General features: G+C 40.1%; 1 protein-coding gene across 1 annotated transcript in view; it reads right to left on the bottom strand.

Annotated features, from left to right (window-relative positions):
• The window catches only part of KMT2E (lysine methyltransferase 2E (inactive)), a 94,641-nt gene extending 80,367 nt beyond the window's left edge, over positions 1 to 14,274 (bottom strand). Inside the window, exon 1 of the mRNA XM_081101783.1 lies at positions 13,399 to 14,274. The gene's annotated coding sequence lies outside the window, so the exon portion shown is untranslated. The remainder of the gene's footprint in view (positions 1 to 13,398) is intronic.
• Positions 14,275 to 14,518: the final 244 nt, after the last annotated feature.

Raw genomic sequence — 14,518 nt, 5'->3', positions numbered from 1 at the left:
AGCCGGGCTCATGGCTGGCAAGCACAGCAGCGGTGGCAGGAGCCTCTCCCTCCTCCACAACAGCACTAAGGATGTCCTAAGACATCAGTCAGACATCCCCCAAGGGATCCCGGATTGCGAGAGGGCGCAGGCCTGGCTGAGGGACGCTCCCCCACCCCTAAGTGCACAGAATTTCGTGCACTGGGTCTCTAGTCTATATCTATATCTATATCTATATCTATATCTATATCTATATATCTACATCTATCTATATCTATATCTATATCTATATAAATAAATAAAAGGCCCAGCGACCTGAACAGCGGAATGACCGGAATGACCAGAATGACCGGTGGCTATGACGTGCACTGCAGTAGCCAACCGGTCTGATCCAGGCCCTGATCGGCACCCCCGCTCTGGCCGGCCGGATCCCTGATCAGCCCCCAACACCCTAATCGGGCAGGACCAGCCGGCCAGCCTCCCATGTCCCCTCTCCCCAGCCAGCCCAGCCCGATCAACCCCAAACAGGGCGGGCCAGCCAGACTGCACCAGTGCACGAATTCGTGCACTGGGCCTCTAGTTTAGAGATATTAGCCAACACAGTCATCAGTTACTTCACTTAGGACGTACATGCAAAATCAGCAAGCCAAAATTAGTAGCTATCATGATACTTTCACATAGAGGGCATTTAACTATTTGTCAGTAAATGAATCTAGTTTATATTATTAGAGTTAGAATGGTCCAAAAGAAGAGAACAATTTAAATCTCACAAGATAGCAAAAGTTATTGAACCCTGACACTTGAATGTATCTGTTAGATTCCAAATAAAACCTGTCATTTTATCTAGATATGGTCCCCACTAGACAAACCAGAGTCAGATTTTACAAAAGAATTTTCAGATTCCCAAAATACTAAATGAAAAAGACAGTTACAGAATATCAAAGGATCCATCCCCTTTTAGTTTAAAAAAAAAATAGAAATTTACATATTAAAAATAGGAGCTAGGAATATGTGAGTTCATTAAACAGTTAACAAAGAATCATAAAAAAATTATGATTTTTGGTTTTAGAGTATTTCAAGGCAGACAATCAATTAGACACTTGTAGAGTAATGTGAATGCAGACTTCCTTCCAGATTTTTATTATTTTTCCCCATAATCTTTTAGCTATCTTACCCATATCTAACTTAAAAAAAAAAAAAAAAAGCCACCATTTATTAAGTGCCAGGGCTAAATACTTTACCTAATACCATGAATCACAATATCCCTACACTGCCATCTGACCAGAAGCTTACAGATACTTAACAACAATTTTCTTCAGTAATTAATTTATTTAGTTTCCCAAAGCATTTAACTTCATTTTTATTTAAACAATTCTCTCTTCACACTCATACCATTGGTTTATGTAATATCTAATTAAATAACATAAACACAATATAAGTACAATAGGATAAGTTAATTTAGGAACAATCATATGACTTTTATAAGCATTCTATTCAACAGTGGGAACAGCAAAGATTAGTTTGCATCATTCAACATGCAATGGGCATTTGTGGGTGTTTTTTTTTTTAAATCCTGGAGCCAGGCATCAAACCCAAAACCTAGGTATGTACCCTGACCAGGAATCAAACCCGCTCCAACCAACTGAGCCACACTAGCCAGGGCAGGCATTAGTATTTTTAAAAGAAGGAATATTGAGCCCGGCCAGCATGGCTCAGTGGTTGAGCGTCAACCTATGAAGCAGGAGATCATGGTTCAATTCTGTCAGGGCATATAGCCCAGGTTACAGGCTCGATCCCGTGTGGAGCGCTCTCATAGTTGATGCTTCTATCTCTCTCTCCCTTCCTCTCTGAAATCAATAACAAAATTTTTTTAAAGGAATATTAGTCCTGTAGTTTGGTTAAATGAAGGGTAAGGAACTTCTACAGTATCTACATAAAGCACTATAGGAAAAATATATAAATACTATAAATAGAGATCACCTCAGTGCCAGGGTCACCGAAGGAGGTACGCACAAAGCCAAAAGTGGTAAGAATTTTATGTTTATTACATCATCTACAAAACTAGATGGGCTGAGCCCCAAAATGGCGCCAGCACACAGGGATGAGAAGGTTTTTGGGGAACTCTCTGGGCTGTCCAGATCCTGGGAAAGTCCGGAGGAAAAAGATAATGGTCTTAGCAAGTGAAATGTGGTCTAAGCGAAAGGGAATGTTGTTGCAAAATGATCTAAAGGTCAGTTTCTCAGGGGAGGGGGTATCGATTCAATTATTTGATCAGACCTAACACCCAGCATCTGAGAAACATTAGGGATGAGAATCAGAGACTCACTTTTTTCCAGAAACAACTACAGCTCTACAAATTTTACACAAATTAACTAGCTGAATTTTCAAAAAACTCTGTAAGGAAGACTTTATTATCATCTCCATTTTGTAGATCAAAAACTAAGGCACATAAAGTTAAGTAACTTGCCCAAGGTCACACAGCAGTGCAACCTGATTTGAGTGCAGTCAAACCAAAGCACCGTGGTCCTACAGTTTCTACTCTTAAGCTCTTTGCAATACTGCCTCTAAAGTACTGTTTGAGTTTTTTTAGTAAATTCTTGTAATTACTTTCATAATCTTAAGAAATGGGGGGAGGGGCAGGATTATCATGTCACAGTATATCACTTCCTGAAGCAGATTTTTCAGTAGTTTTCCCAGAGTCCATACTCTTATCCTAGCATTCAAGGCTCACCACAACTTGACCCAATTTGTATTGCTATAATTCCAATCCAAGACTTTAACCAAACAGCACATGGGTTGTGGAAACCAGTAGATCAGATCATCTTAAACTGGGATGTACACAAGCACTAAATATATATGGTCTATCGCATGATATTGCACAAAGATCAGTGTTTCCTTATTCAGAAAATCCAAAAATAGTGTCTCAAGAGGAGAGTCAACATGGTTTCTTAGAAAAGTATAAAATACCAACTAGCAGTACCTAAATTTTAATCCTCAACCAACCACTTTCTAACTACACAACCTTGGGAAATTTATTTAACTTCCCTGGGGCTTAATCTACTTGTAGCATAAAAGGAAAGAGCTGGAACAGTATAAAAATCAGCTGAGACTAAAATACCAATTCAAGACCCCACTAGATGTGATTATGCAGGTGTGGAATGGGGGCCCAAGAATGTTCATTTTTAATAAGCACTCCATGTAAATAATACATGTCCCACAATGAGAAGTATTTAACTAAAAGATCTCAAAAGCCCTGGTTAATATGGCTCAGTTGGTTGAGCATTATCCCATGCACTAAAAGATTGCTGGTTCAATTCCCAGTCAGGCCACATACCCAGGTTGCAGTTTCGATCCCAGTCGGGTCGGGGTGCATATGGGAGCAACTGGCTGATATTTCTCTATCACACTAACGGATCGATCTCTCTCTCTCTCTCTCTCTCTCTCTCTCTCATCAATAAAAACATTTTTTGGGGGGGAAAAATCTCATAAATCAATTCTGACTCTAGTTTTTCCATTTCACTTAACAGGGTGCTACTTTCCATGTCCAAGACACAAGTTCTGGCATAAAAAGAAAATTCTCTACTTCATCATGGGATTTGTTTTGCACCTTTCACCCAATACTTTTTTAAAAAAAAGAAACAATGGATGAGATTTGGCAGTCCTACAAACTGAACTTTCATTCTCTAAAGACAAATACAGTTGAATCAACTAAGTTTTATTTAAATAATTTTTATTGATTTCAGAGAGGGAAGGAGGGATAGAAACATCAATGATGAGAGAATCGTTGATTGGCTGCCTCCTGACCATTTCACACGGGATGGAGCCCTCAGCCCCAGGAATGTGCCCTCGACTGGAATCGAACCCGGGACCCTTCAGTCTGCAGGCTAACACTCTATCCATTGAGACAAACCAGCTAGGGTGATTCAACTAAGTTTTACACCAATTTAAGCACCTACATAATGCTAAGAATCTGCTGTATCATAATACTCACTATTCTGAAATATGCTTATCTTAATTTTCTCACAAAAACATCTTTAAATTTGTTTTCCCCACTTCAAACAGGTAACAAGGTCATAACTAGGTTTAAGGGAGGCACATCTCACAGAAGAGCATAAATACCCAATCATCACATTTATGAACTGCAGAAGAATCCATTTTAAATTTGAGAGACTATAATCTCTACTCTACAAGTATTCACAATTCTCAAAATTTTCTTCTCCTAGTCTCTGAAAATTTCCAAAGAAATTAAACTAATAATTTTTATTCAATATGTTAGGCAGGGCCTGAATCAGTATAAAATTCAAATTACATCCAAATTAACTACTAATACTTTGCTATTACTGAAAGAAATGTCCCAAATTGATGAAAGTATCATTATAACATAATTAAAATCTAAATAAGTGTTTTCCTTGTTTCTTGTCCCTTTCTTGTCCCTAACTTTTCTCCAATGGGTATGTATTTCTTTACATACAAGTTTCAATAAACACAATGCTTTGTCCTAAGAGTAATAGATGTTTGATGCTCTGCTGTATTCAACGTACCACCTTAACAACCCCTTTTTAAAAAGTAATGTCTTGCATATATATTAAAAACAAACAAACAAAAACACCTGTCTCGCCCTAGCCAGTTTGGTTCAGTGGATAGAGTGTGGGCCCTGAGACAGAAGCGTCCTGGGTTCGACTTTGGTCAAGGGCATATACCACGGTTGCAGGCTTGATCCCTGGCCCTGGTCAGAGCGTATGCAGGAGGCAACCAATTGATGTGTCTCTCTCACATCACTGTTTCTCCCCCTCCTTTCCATTCTCTCTATAAATAAATAAATAAATAAATAAATAAATAAATGAATGAATGAATGAATGAATGAAAATTATCCTCAGGTAAGGAGTAACAAAAACAAACAAAAAACACCTGTCTCAATCATTTCAGAAAAGTGTATTTTATTTAAAAAAAAAAATTACCTTAAGTTTTTAATGACAGAAGGGGAATAGCACCAGAATTAAAATACTTATTTTCAGCTTTGTCTAAAAAGTCAAACTACTAGCATTAGTAGCAAATCATAAATCTAAACAAGTGTAACAGGGCTCATTTAGCAGTAATTCTGAAAACTAAGTGAGGAATTAGAACTACATCATTAAAAAAATAACAGTCTAAATACTTAATTTCTGTGTTCTGGATTTCAAATAAGACCAGCATTCAAGAAACTATTCTAAATCCCATTTGTGTAGAAAGCCATGCAGAAATACTATTTGATACTATCTAAATTATCAATACTTCCCCTCCCCTCAAATTTTCTTTTATCTGTTGTGATTACACAAGCAACCCATATGCATTACAGAAAAAACAGAAGAGAAAAGAAAGTAAAACTTCCACAATTCCAATTACCTGGAAAGAAACCACTGCAAAAACCATGTCCTATTCACAATCACCACAGGAAAAATTTATTCAGGAAAGAATCATCAATAGATGCTAAGTCTCTGAGAGGACGGTCTGATGAGGAACAGAATATTTACACAATTTCAAAATATCTCTCCACAAGTTACTTAACCATGACAAAATGACAAACACTAACTATACAATGGAGAAAATACTTAACACCTTAACTAAGCAATCAAAATAAACTTCCTGGTTAAGGTGTAAAAAAAAAAAAAAAGCATCAAGTGTCTCCAGATGATAGAAAAACACATATTACTTATCTAGTATTCCAGTCAAAAATGCAAAATCTGAATCTAATCATGAAGAAATCTTAAACAAACCCAAAATGAGGGGCACTTATAAATAACCAGTCTGCCAATGTTACAAAAGATAAAGACTGAGGAACTCTTCCAGATTAGAGACTAGAGACCTGAGAATTAAATAAAACCTGTGATCCTGGAGTGGCTAGTCAGGCAGTGGTCGGCAAACTGCGGCTCGAGAGCCACACGCGGCTCTTTGGCCCCTTGAGTGTGGCTCTTCCACAAAATACCGACTTCTGCACTATGGGCCACGAAGTTTCAATTGCACTGTACATACACGCCCGCACGTGGTATTTTGTGAAAGAGCCATACTCAAGGGGCCAAAGAGCCGCATGTGGCTCGCGAGCCGCAGTTTGCCGACCACTGGCCGCGAGTGTATCAGGGAAAGGAAAAAAAAGCTAATAAAGAGCATAATTGGGACAACTGATGAAAACGGACTATGGACAATATTAAAATGTTGTAGTTTAAATACTACATCAATGCTAAATTTCCTGAATATAACCACTCTGGTAACCTAAAGAAAAGATATTTGTTCTTAGGTAATGGATACAGTACTTAAGTATTAAAGACTGTTGCCGAAACTGGTTTGGCTCAGTGGATAGAGCGTCGGCCTGCGGACTGAAAGGTCCCAGGTTCGATTCCGGTCAAGGGCATGTACCTGGGTTGCGGGCACATCCCCAGTAGGAGATGTGCTGGAGGCAGCTGATCGATGTTTCTCTCTCATCGATGTTTCTAACTCTCTATCTCTCTCCCTTCCTCTCTGTAAAAAATCAATAAAATATATTTAAAAAAAAAAAAGATTGTAAGAGGGCATGATATGTGCAATATACTCTCAAATGGCTCAGAAAAAATTTACATATACATACATATATATACATACATGTATACATATATGAGAGAGAATAATAAAGCAAATATGACAAAATGTTAAAAATCAGGAGATCTGTAAGGGTATAAAGAAGTTTTGTACTATTTATGTAACTTTTCTATTAAGTTTGAAATTATTTCAAAATGAAAAATTGAAACAAAAAAACTGGGTTATTTTAAAATCATTCCGTGTGTGTGTGTGTGTGTACTAGAGGCCCAGTGCATGAAAATTCCTCCAAGAGTAGCCCTCCCACACCCCCACCCCCCCCACCCTCACCCCCGACCTCCCGCCTCCCACTTCCAGCACCAGCTTCCCTCCAGCACCCGGGACAGGCTGGCTTTCCCCAGCCCCGGCTTCATCAGGAAGGACCTCCGGAATGACGTCCGGTCTAATTAGCATATTACCCTTTTATTATTATAGAAGATTCATTCATTGGTTTGATTTCAATTAGTTTTCGGAGGCCCTCTCAAATACATCTGTGAAAAAAGGCAATTGTTTTCAGATGAATTAGAAGTGTCCCTCTCTTGCTCTCCACCCTCCACACACACACAACATAAATACTCACCCTACCCCATCCAGTCACAGCTAATTAGAAGGATCAAGGTGGAGAATAGTGGCTCTCTGACCCCTTCTCAATTCCTGTGAGGCCCAATTGTACTTTCCTTAAATAAGTTCTGTGAGAATTCCCTATAGCTTTATAACAAATCTTTTATTTAAGCTAGTTGGGGCTGATTTCTTTTCCTTATAGCCAAACAAACCCTGAAACAAGAGGCTTTTGAAAAGTAGAAATAAATGGTGCAAGACAAATAATTAAATTAATCTTTTGTCTGTGCTTCAAAAATATTATTTTTTTGTATTGGGGATAAATGGTGGTGGAAGGAGACTAGACTTTGGGTGATGAGCACACAATACAATATAAAGATGATGTGTTATAAAACTGTACACTGGAAGCCTATATAAATTTTATTAACCAGTCACTCCAATAAATTCAAAAATATTGTTTTAGTGGGGGCTTAATGGTAAGATGTAATAAGGCTGTGTCAATTCAACCAATTATACACCTTTAAAAGAGAAGCAGAAAAGCAAACATGGAACAATCTTATCTTCTGGAGAATAGTATGTAGCAGATTAAATCAGACCATCCTCCCAATTAATTTATGGCTGCTGAAGCACAGTCCCACCAGTCACATCAAGAATCTTCTATCTTTTGCCACACTATTGAAAAGGAAATGGGTTTTCAAATTCTGTACTGTCTTTCTTTAAACAACATATAAAGCAGCATAAAAGAAATTCAAGAGGTCTCTCAAAAATAGAAACTATTAAATTTCATTATTATTCTGAAGTAGGAAAAATAGTATTAGAAGATTTTATCTTTCTCATATATAGTCTCCTGATATGTGAATTTCTGAAAAAAGTAAAACTGTTTTTTTTTTCTTGATAATTATCCTAAGTGATAATGGTTAATTCTTTTAACCAATCATTCCTCATTTTTTTTGCTAAAAACCATTATTGATACTAGGCTTTACCTTACCCTTGGACCAACAGTGAAAAAAATGGAAATCAAGGAAAATTCTGTTTGTCTTTAAATTAAAAAAAATGTCTTAAATATCTTTTGAAAACAAGTCAACATAGATTAAAATTTTTATAAATTTTCTGGTCTCAGATAAAATGCTAGATAATGTAATTATGTGAACTTCTTTAAAATTATCTTATAGATACTACAAACCAAAACTAACTCAATCCCACTAATATATTACTTTGCTTTCTACCATTGGATCAGACCTTAAATGCTGCAGCCACATTGGCTATAACACAGGTGTGATTACTCAATATAATCTTTCTCAATAACAAACTTCAGGACCAAGAATGTTTATTACTTTGGATTAACTCTAAATTGAGCAATCATCTAATAGTTGCTACAAAATTATCTCTCTTCTTCAGTTTAGAATAAAGAAAGCTGCATCATCACTTTGTTTCTCATGTTGATCTGTATAGTAGGTCCTTTCTCAAACCCAGATTTCACATTTGAGACCGTTTTAAAATGCAAAAATAAATATTTTAATTAAAAATAATCTGTGACTGATCTGTTATATTCAAAATGACCAACATCACAAACAGTTTAGGTAAATAACCAAATCAGATTTTCGATAAAGCTGTAAAATTCACATAAAATACAAAAATGGCTTTCCCTAAACCGTCTAAAAATAAAATTTGATTTATGAGCTGTCCATGAGGAAAAAACAACTGATTTCATATTAAGTGAAACATAGGACTACTGTTCTCTTGACTCTAAGTAAAAAGCATATGTTACCAATGATTAATAAAAACTTTTTATTCTTGAAGACACAAATAAATCTAATTGCTAGCCTGAGTCAACAACATTTGATTTATAAATGTAGCACTTAGCAAAAAGGTTCACAATAACAAAAAAATATTTCTTTTGGTTAAGTTCTACCTCTTTATAAAATACTCATTGTTTGATTGCAGTAGCAAAAATTTTAGTTAAATACAGTCTAGTTCAAATGTAATGCACTTAAAAACAATTTCAACCACAAATATTACTCTTCCATACTAAATAAATATTTAGGTAATACATTATCTTTCACTAATAAAAAAACAAACAAACACGAGACTCCTCTCAACATGTGTACATTGGAAAAGAGACAGTAAAAAAAGAAAAAAAAGACAGTGAGCCACTCCAATTTCAACCCAGCCTAAAAGCTAACTTTTGTACAGCAACATCTCAAAAAGTATCCTTTATATTTTGCCAGTAAACACACAAAAATAATTTTATCATAAAGTAAAAGTAATTCTATATTCAACATTAAAAAGTCTCTCTGGATACAAGTATTTAACACTTATTCTAATATATGACATGAAACAGTCCCCTGATCACTGAATATTTGAGATGTAAATGTGTTCACTTAAATAAAAGCTTTAAATTCAACAAATAATTGGCACCTACCATCTGCTAAGAATAAATCCTTTGACGATAAAAGCTGTTATACACTATTAAATTTTTAAATAAATGTAGCATCTTTTAAGAAAATTCCATTCTAATATTTCTTAAGAAGTTTTTAATAGCTCTTCAAAGTCCAATTGATTTTATACAACATTTTAAACACACAAGGGTAGTACACATTAAAGTCCCAGTAGTAACTTCCAGAGAAGCTGAGTTGTTAGGATTTATATAATATAGTTTTAAAAATAAAACCATAAGTTTAAAGGTCTGATGCATGAAAGTAGGTACTTAACTCTTAGAAATAAATACCAATTTAATAAGTTATCATTTTGCTAAGACCACTAAGGTATGGATTAAGGGAAATAATTTCTCTTAACTTATTAATTGGCTTTTTTTCCTCACTTCCTCATTTTTAAATCCAAGAAGTCTTAAAATTTACTGTGGTATATATGGTAAGCATTCTCTGGCTGGAAGCTGTGAGGAAGACAGGCAAGCCAAAATTGTAAGAGAGTTATCAGAGACCTAAAGAATTGAATGGAAATGAAGAAACCCCGTAAAAGGTTCTAAACTTAAATTCAGATCAAAGGGATCCTATAACTCACACTGACGACAAAAGGGAAGTATGATCAAAATGTAGTCTCTAAAAATAAAATTTGCTCTCCAATTAATTATGGTTTTCTATAAACCCAGTTAAACAGATAAACAACTAATCCCTCAAACTCAGCTATCCTAAGAACAAAGACCATTTGACTAGTTTTCCCCCCAAGGGACCAAATGTTTCAAAACTCTGGAAACAAAAATTATGCCTAACCTTTTAAAAATCTGCCTCGACAATCCTAACTTAAAACTTAGTCAACTGGGATGTACAGTAATAAAAAACAAACATTGATAACCATGTTATTTATAAAGGAACCACTTAAAATAAAGTGTAATATACAAAAAAAAAAAAAAAAAAAAAGCCAGTCTGGTTTTATAGGAACCACACATCAAAACAAAAAGAAGCAAGCAAACAAACAAAACCCAAAGCAATGAAGCAGGCCAGTATGAAGAAACCTATTCAAATGAAGGCAGCTTTTTTTTATAGTAATTTCTAACTTGATATTGTTTGTTTGAAGCTAAATTAAGTCCACATGCTTTATGTGTCTATAAACAAGGTCACTATCAAGAAAAACCTGGGTATAGACAATGTTTCCTCCTATGGCTACATAAACCAAATCTCCCTAGGAGTATACTGATTTCCTACATTAGATAGTAAGTTAAAAGTACCAACCTTCTTAACCACCGTTATTAATCACTTAGTCTTTCAAACAAATGCACAATCTTTACACAGGAGTTAAGGATCTGTACTTATATGATCACTCAGCATACTACAAACCCCTCCACAAACTCTCCCACTACCCATCAACAATTCACTTTATAATAAAGTATTTCAGAGATTCTAAGTAAGGTTGATTGCTCAGTCTTCCATGATGAAACTCCCTGTGTCAGTTATTTTTACGATTATTTTGTAGAATAGAAACTTATCAATCTAGTTCAAATATGAACTTTATGATTCTCTTATTCTGTTGTATAGACTTTAGAGCAGAATTTACAATAGAATAGGAGAATCATGAAAGCGAATATACTCTCCAACCCTTTTAAGTACTGCTGGATTAAAAGGCACTCATCTTTCAGTTACTTCTCAATCAGAATGGTCATTAAATGCCATTAATTGCCCACTCATATCTCACTGCTTAATTCAGGCCAAAAAGATCAACCTCCCACTACAGAGATGAAATCATCATTCACACTTTAAAAAATAAAGCTAAATTACACCACTTCATTTTCTGCATCCATCTATAAGATTCTGAAATTAGCACAAAGTGAATTCAAGACCCTATTATGGTGTGGCTTTCATTTAAAGTCTATTAGGAGCGACTAAATTTCACATCCTATAACAGATAAATGGGCACGTTGAGGGGAGGGGGACCATGAACTAAAACCATACTTTTTTACCTACGTAATTATGATAGTGTGCCATAAGACAATATTAAAAGGCAGCAAGACATGGAGCTTCCCTTTATTAAATAAAATACACAGTTAACTTAGAAAATTCTTAAGGAATTATTAAATATATGGGGGAAATGGATGCAAAATTTAATAGTGAGAAAAACAAGCATCTCCACACCCTGTGAAGTAACAGGTTTGGGCTTGCTTGTACAGCTCCCTAAAAATTAATCTGAGAGAGTACAAAAACCAAAATTCACAAAATTGGTCAAGACTTGGATGGGAAACATTTCACTCTAGATTAAAACACCTAGTCATACAAACCAGGTTGCACTTAGACACTTATTAATCATTTTAATTTACTTTAGCATACTGACTAAAAGATGTTTGGATTAAACCGAACAAAGCTATTATTTGTCCCCAAAGAATTTTTTTTTTAACGTTTAAAAGAGTACCTAGCTTCACCATTAAAATTTCTAAGGCTACTACCTGAATGTTATTTTTTTTCTCCAAAGTGGTGTCACTTTATTTGCCTCTCAGGAAAAACCAATAAAATCAATCAGCTAAAACACAGCGTTGTCATTTGCAGTGAAGTCCGCATATTCTTGTTAACAGTTTAAGGAAGAAAAAAGCCCAGTCTTTCCATGTAAACATAATAAGCCTGTAATATGCTGCAGACAAACGCACTGCATGGGGTGTGGAGGACCCGAGCTGATTAGATTACCACAACATCAGCCTGGGGCCGCCATTTTTAGAATCTGTAAAGGACAAAAGAGGGAAATTTCACTTTTTACTTCCCATCTCGGAAATTAAAGGGAAAAACGGGCTATTTTCCAGTTAGGTATTGATGTCTCCAGCCTAGAGCTGAATGCATCTCCCTTAATTCTGCCCAGGGTTTCCAGAGCTCCAAATACCTGACAGAGAGTCCCATCTCCAAAAAGGGGGCCAACGGGAAAAACGGGGTTCCCTCCAGCGCTAACTCCGGCGCCTTCTCTCTGGAGGGGCACCGCACCGTTCCGAAGGCAGGGCAGCAGGAGCGGACCGCGGCGGAGCGAAGGCCGGGGCAGCGAGCACAGGGGTTGTTGTTTCTCTCCCTCCTCCCCCGTGCAGCACAGTGAACCGTTTGTTTCTCCTCCGTGTCTGCTGCCAGTGTCTGTGCCAATCCCCGGGTCAAAATAAGCTTTTCTGAAATGTGCCATATTGTGGGTCCTAAGCCTCCGGCGCAGCAGAGGACGGCGATCCTGCCAGAGACGTGGGGGAGGAGACAGCAGGCTGGGGCCCGGGGTGACCACCCCCGGGGCGGGTTTCCCTGCCCCCGCGGAGGGCGAGAAGCTGTCTCCTGCCCCCACAAAGGGAGCTAGAGACCCAGGCCGCTCGCTCCTCGGCCCCTGCCCTGCGGACGATGGCATTATACCGGGGGCTGCCGGGGAAGGGATGGAAGCAAACGAGGCCTAGGAGGCTCAGCACCTGAGCAAGATGCAGCGGAGGGAGGCGAGGGCCGGCCGGCAGCCCCTGGGACCACTGGGACCAGACCCTTCCCTTCCCCAGCCGCAGGCCCCCCGCCCCCGAGCAGCCCTAACCTGCCCAGGAGGAGGGCACCCCTCCCTCACTGCCGCTCGCAGGGGGGTTTAACTGCCAGTTTCCCCTTCCCCAGCCTTAAAACCCGCCATAATGCTCCCTTCCTAGGGCAGGGGAGAGAAAGGATGAATTCTGTCCCCCAAAGCAGCGTCCGGCCCCAACCAAGGTACCAAGAATCAGCGTCTGCTGCCCCCCACCGAAGGACTGAGAGGCGAGGACCCCCGGTCCCCCCCGAAACACGTCCCCCCACCCCGCAAGCCCCGTGAGCTCCCAGAGAGACGACAGGCACTGACCTGTGATGTTCACACACCAGACACCCGAGCCCCGTTATTTGTTCGACCCCCCAAGGAGTCTCTCCACACCGTCACGGTCAGACGACCCCCCGACAGCAGCCACTGCGGACACAGGACCCGGCTCCACACACCCCCTCCCCACACAGCAGCGCGCAGCCTCTTCGGCAACCGAGGACGCGGGGAGGGGGCACGCAGTCCGTCCACAGGCACGCGGAGGCGACGGCGAGGCTGCTCCGAGCGTCTACGGCCCCTCTGCTGCCGCTCCCGAACTCAGACGCGGTTTCCGACCGGGCCCCCTGCGCTCGCTCAGTGTCACTGCCTCTGGCTCGGGGAAAATGGCGGCACGGCGGCGGCGGCCGCGGCGGCGGCGGCGGCGGCGGCGGCGTCCGCGGCGTCCAGTGCACGGGGCTTGCCCGCCCCGCTCCGCAGGGGCAGAGGGGGAGGGGACGGAGCTGCCGGTCGCCATTTTGCTTGTGGGCTGCCACCCTCCGCTGTTGCCTCTCCAGAGGCTCCAAGACAGGCACCTGGAGGCCGAGAGGGGGGACAGAATCTCCGTCTTTTTTCACAAAAGATGCATTCCACAATTCACCCAAGGTTTGGGGAAGTTTCCGTGTCTGGTGGGATGGATTCTTGACCCCTTTCCCCCGAGTAGCCTCAAGTCTGGAGGTCGGTGAGCTTGGGCATGCCACGACTGGATGGGAGCATGGTGCCTGCAGGCCCCGGGGACGACCACCTCCTCCCAGCACCCTCCCAAGTCAGGGCACTTTCTCCCACGCTCCGTCCCGGCCTTCCGCTCCCCCCACCCCATCTGGCCTCCAGCGCTAGGTGAACTCGGGGTGTAAAATGACACCCGCTGGGGGCCGAGGCGGCTCCAGTGCGCAGGCTCTGGGCACAGGATAAAAGCGGAGCTGGCGAGTCCAGCGCCGTCTCGATGGAGGAGCGAGAAACGGAAGAGGTCGGGGGGAGCAGTAAGAACACAGCCACCGTCAGCGCCGCCTCCCTGCCACCGGGTATCGGGGTAAAACGCTGTCGTCGCTGTCGGTGCAGTTGCTGTCGCTGCCTCCTACTTCTCTTAGCCCCGGGGAAGGATGTCCCCGCCGCGGGACAACGCGGGGAAGGG

Source organism: Myotis nattereri (assembly GCF_964212035.1).
Source record: "Myotis nattereri genome assembly, chromosome: 11".
NCBI lineage: Eukaryota > Metazoa > Chordata > Mammalia > Chiroptera > Vespertilionidae > Myotis > Myotis nattereri.
This window is presented reverse-complemented; position numbering and strand designations above follow the sequence as displayed.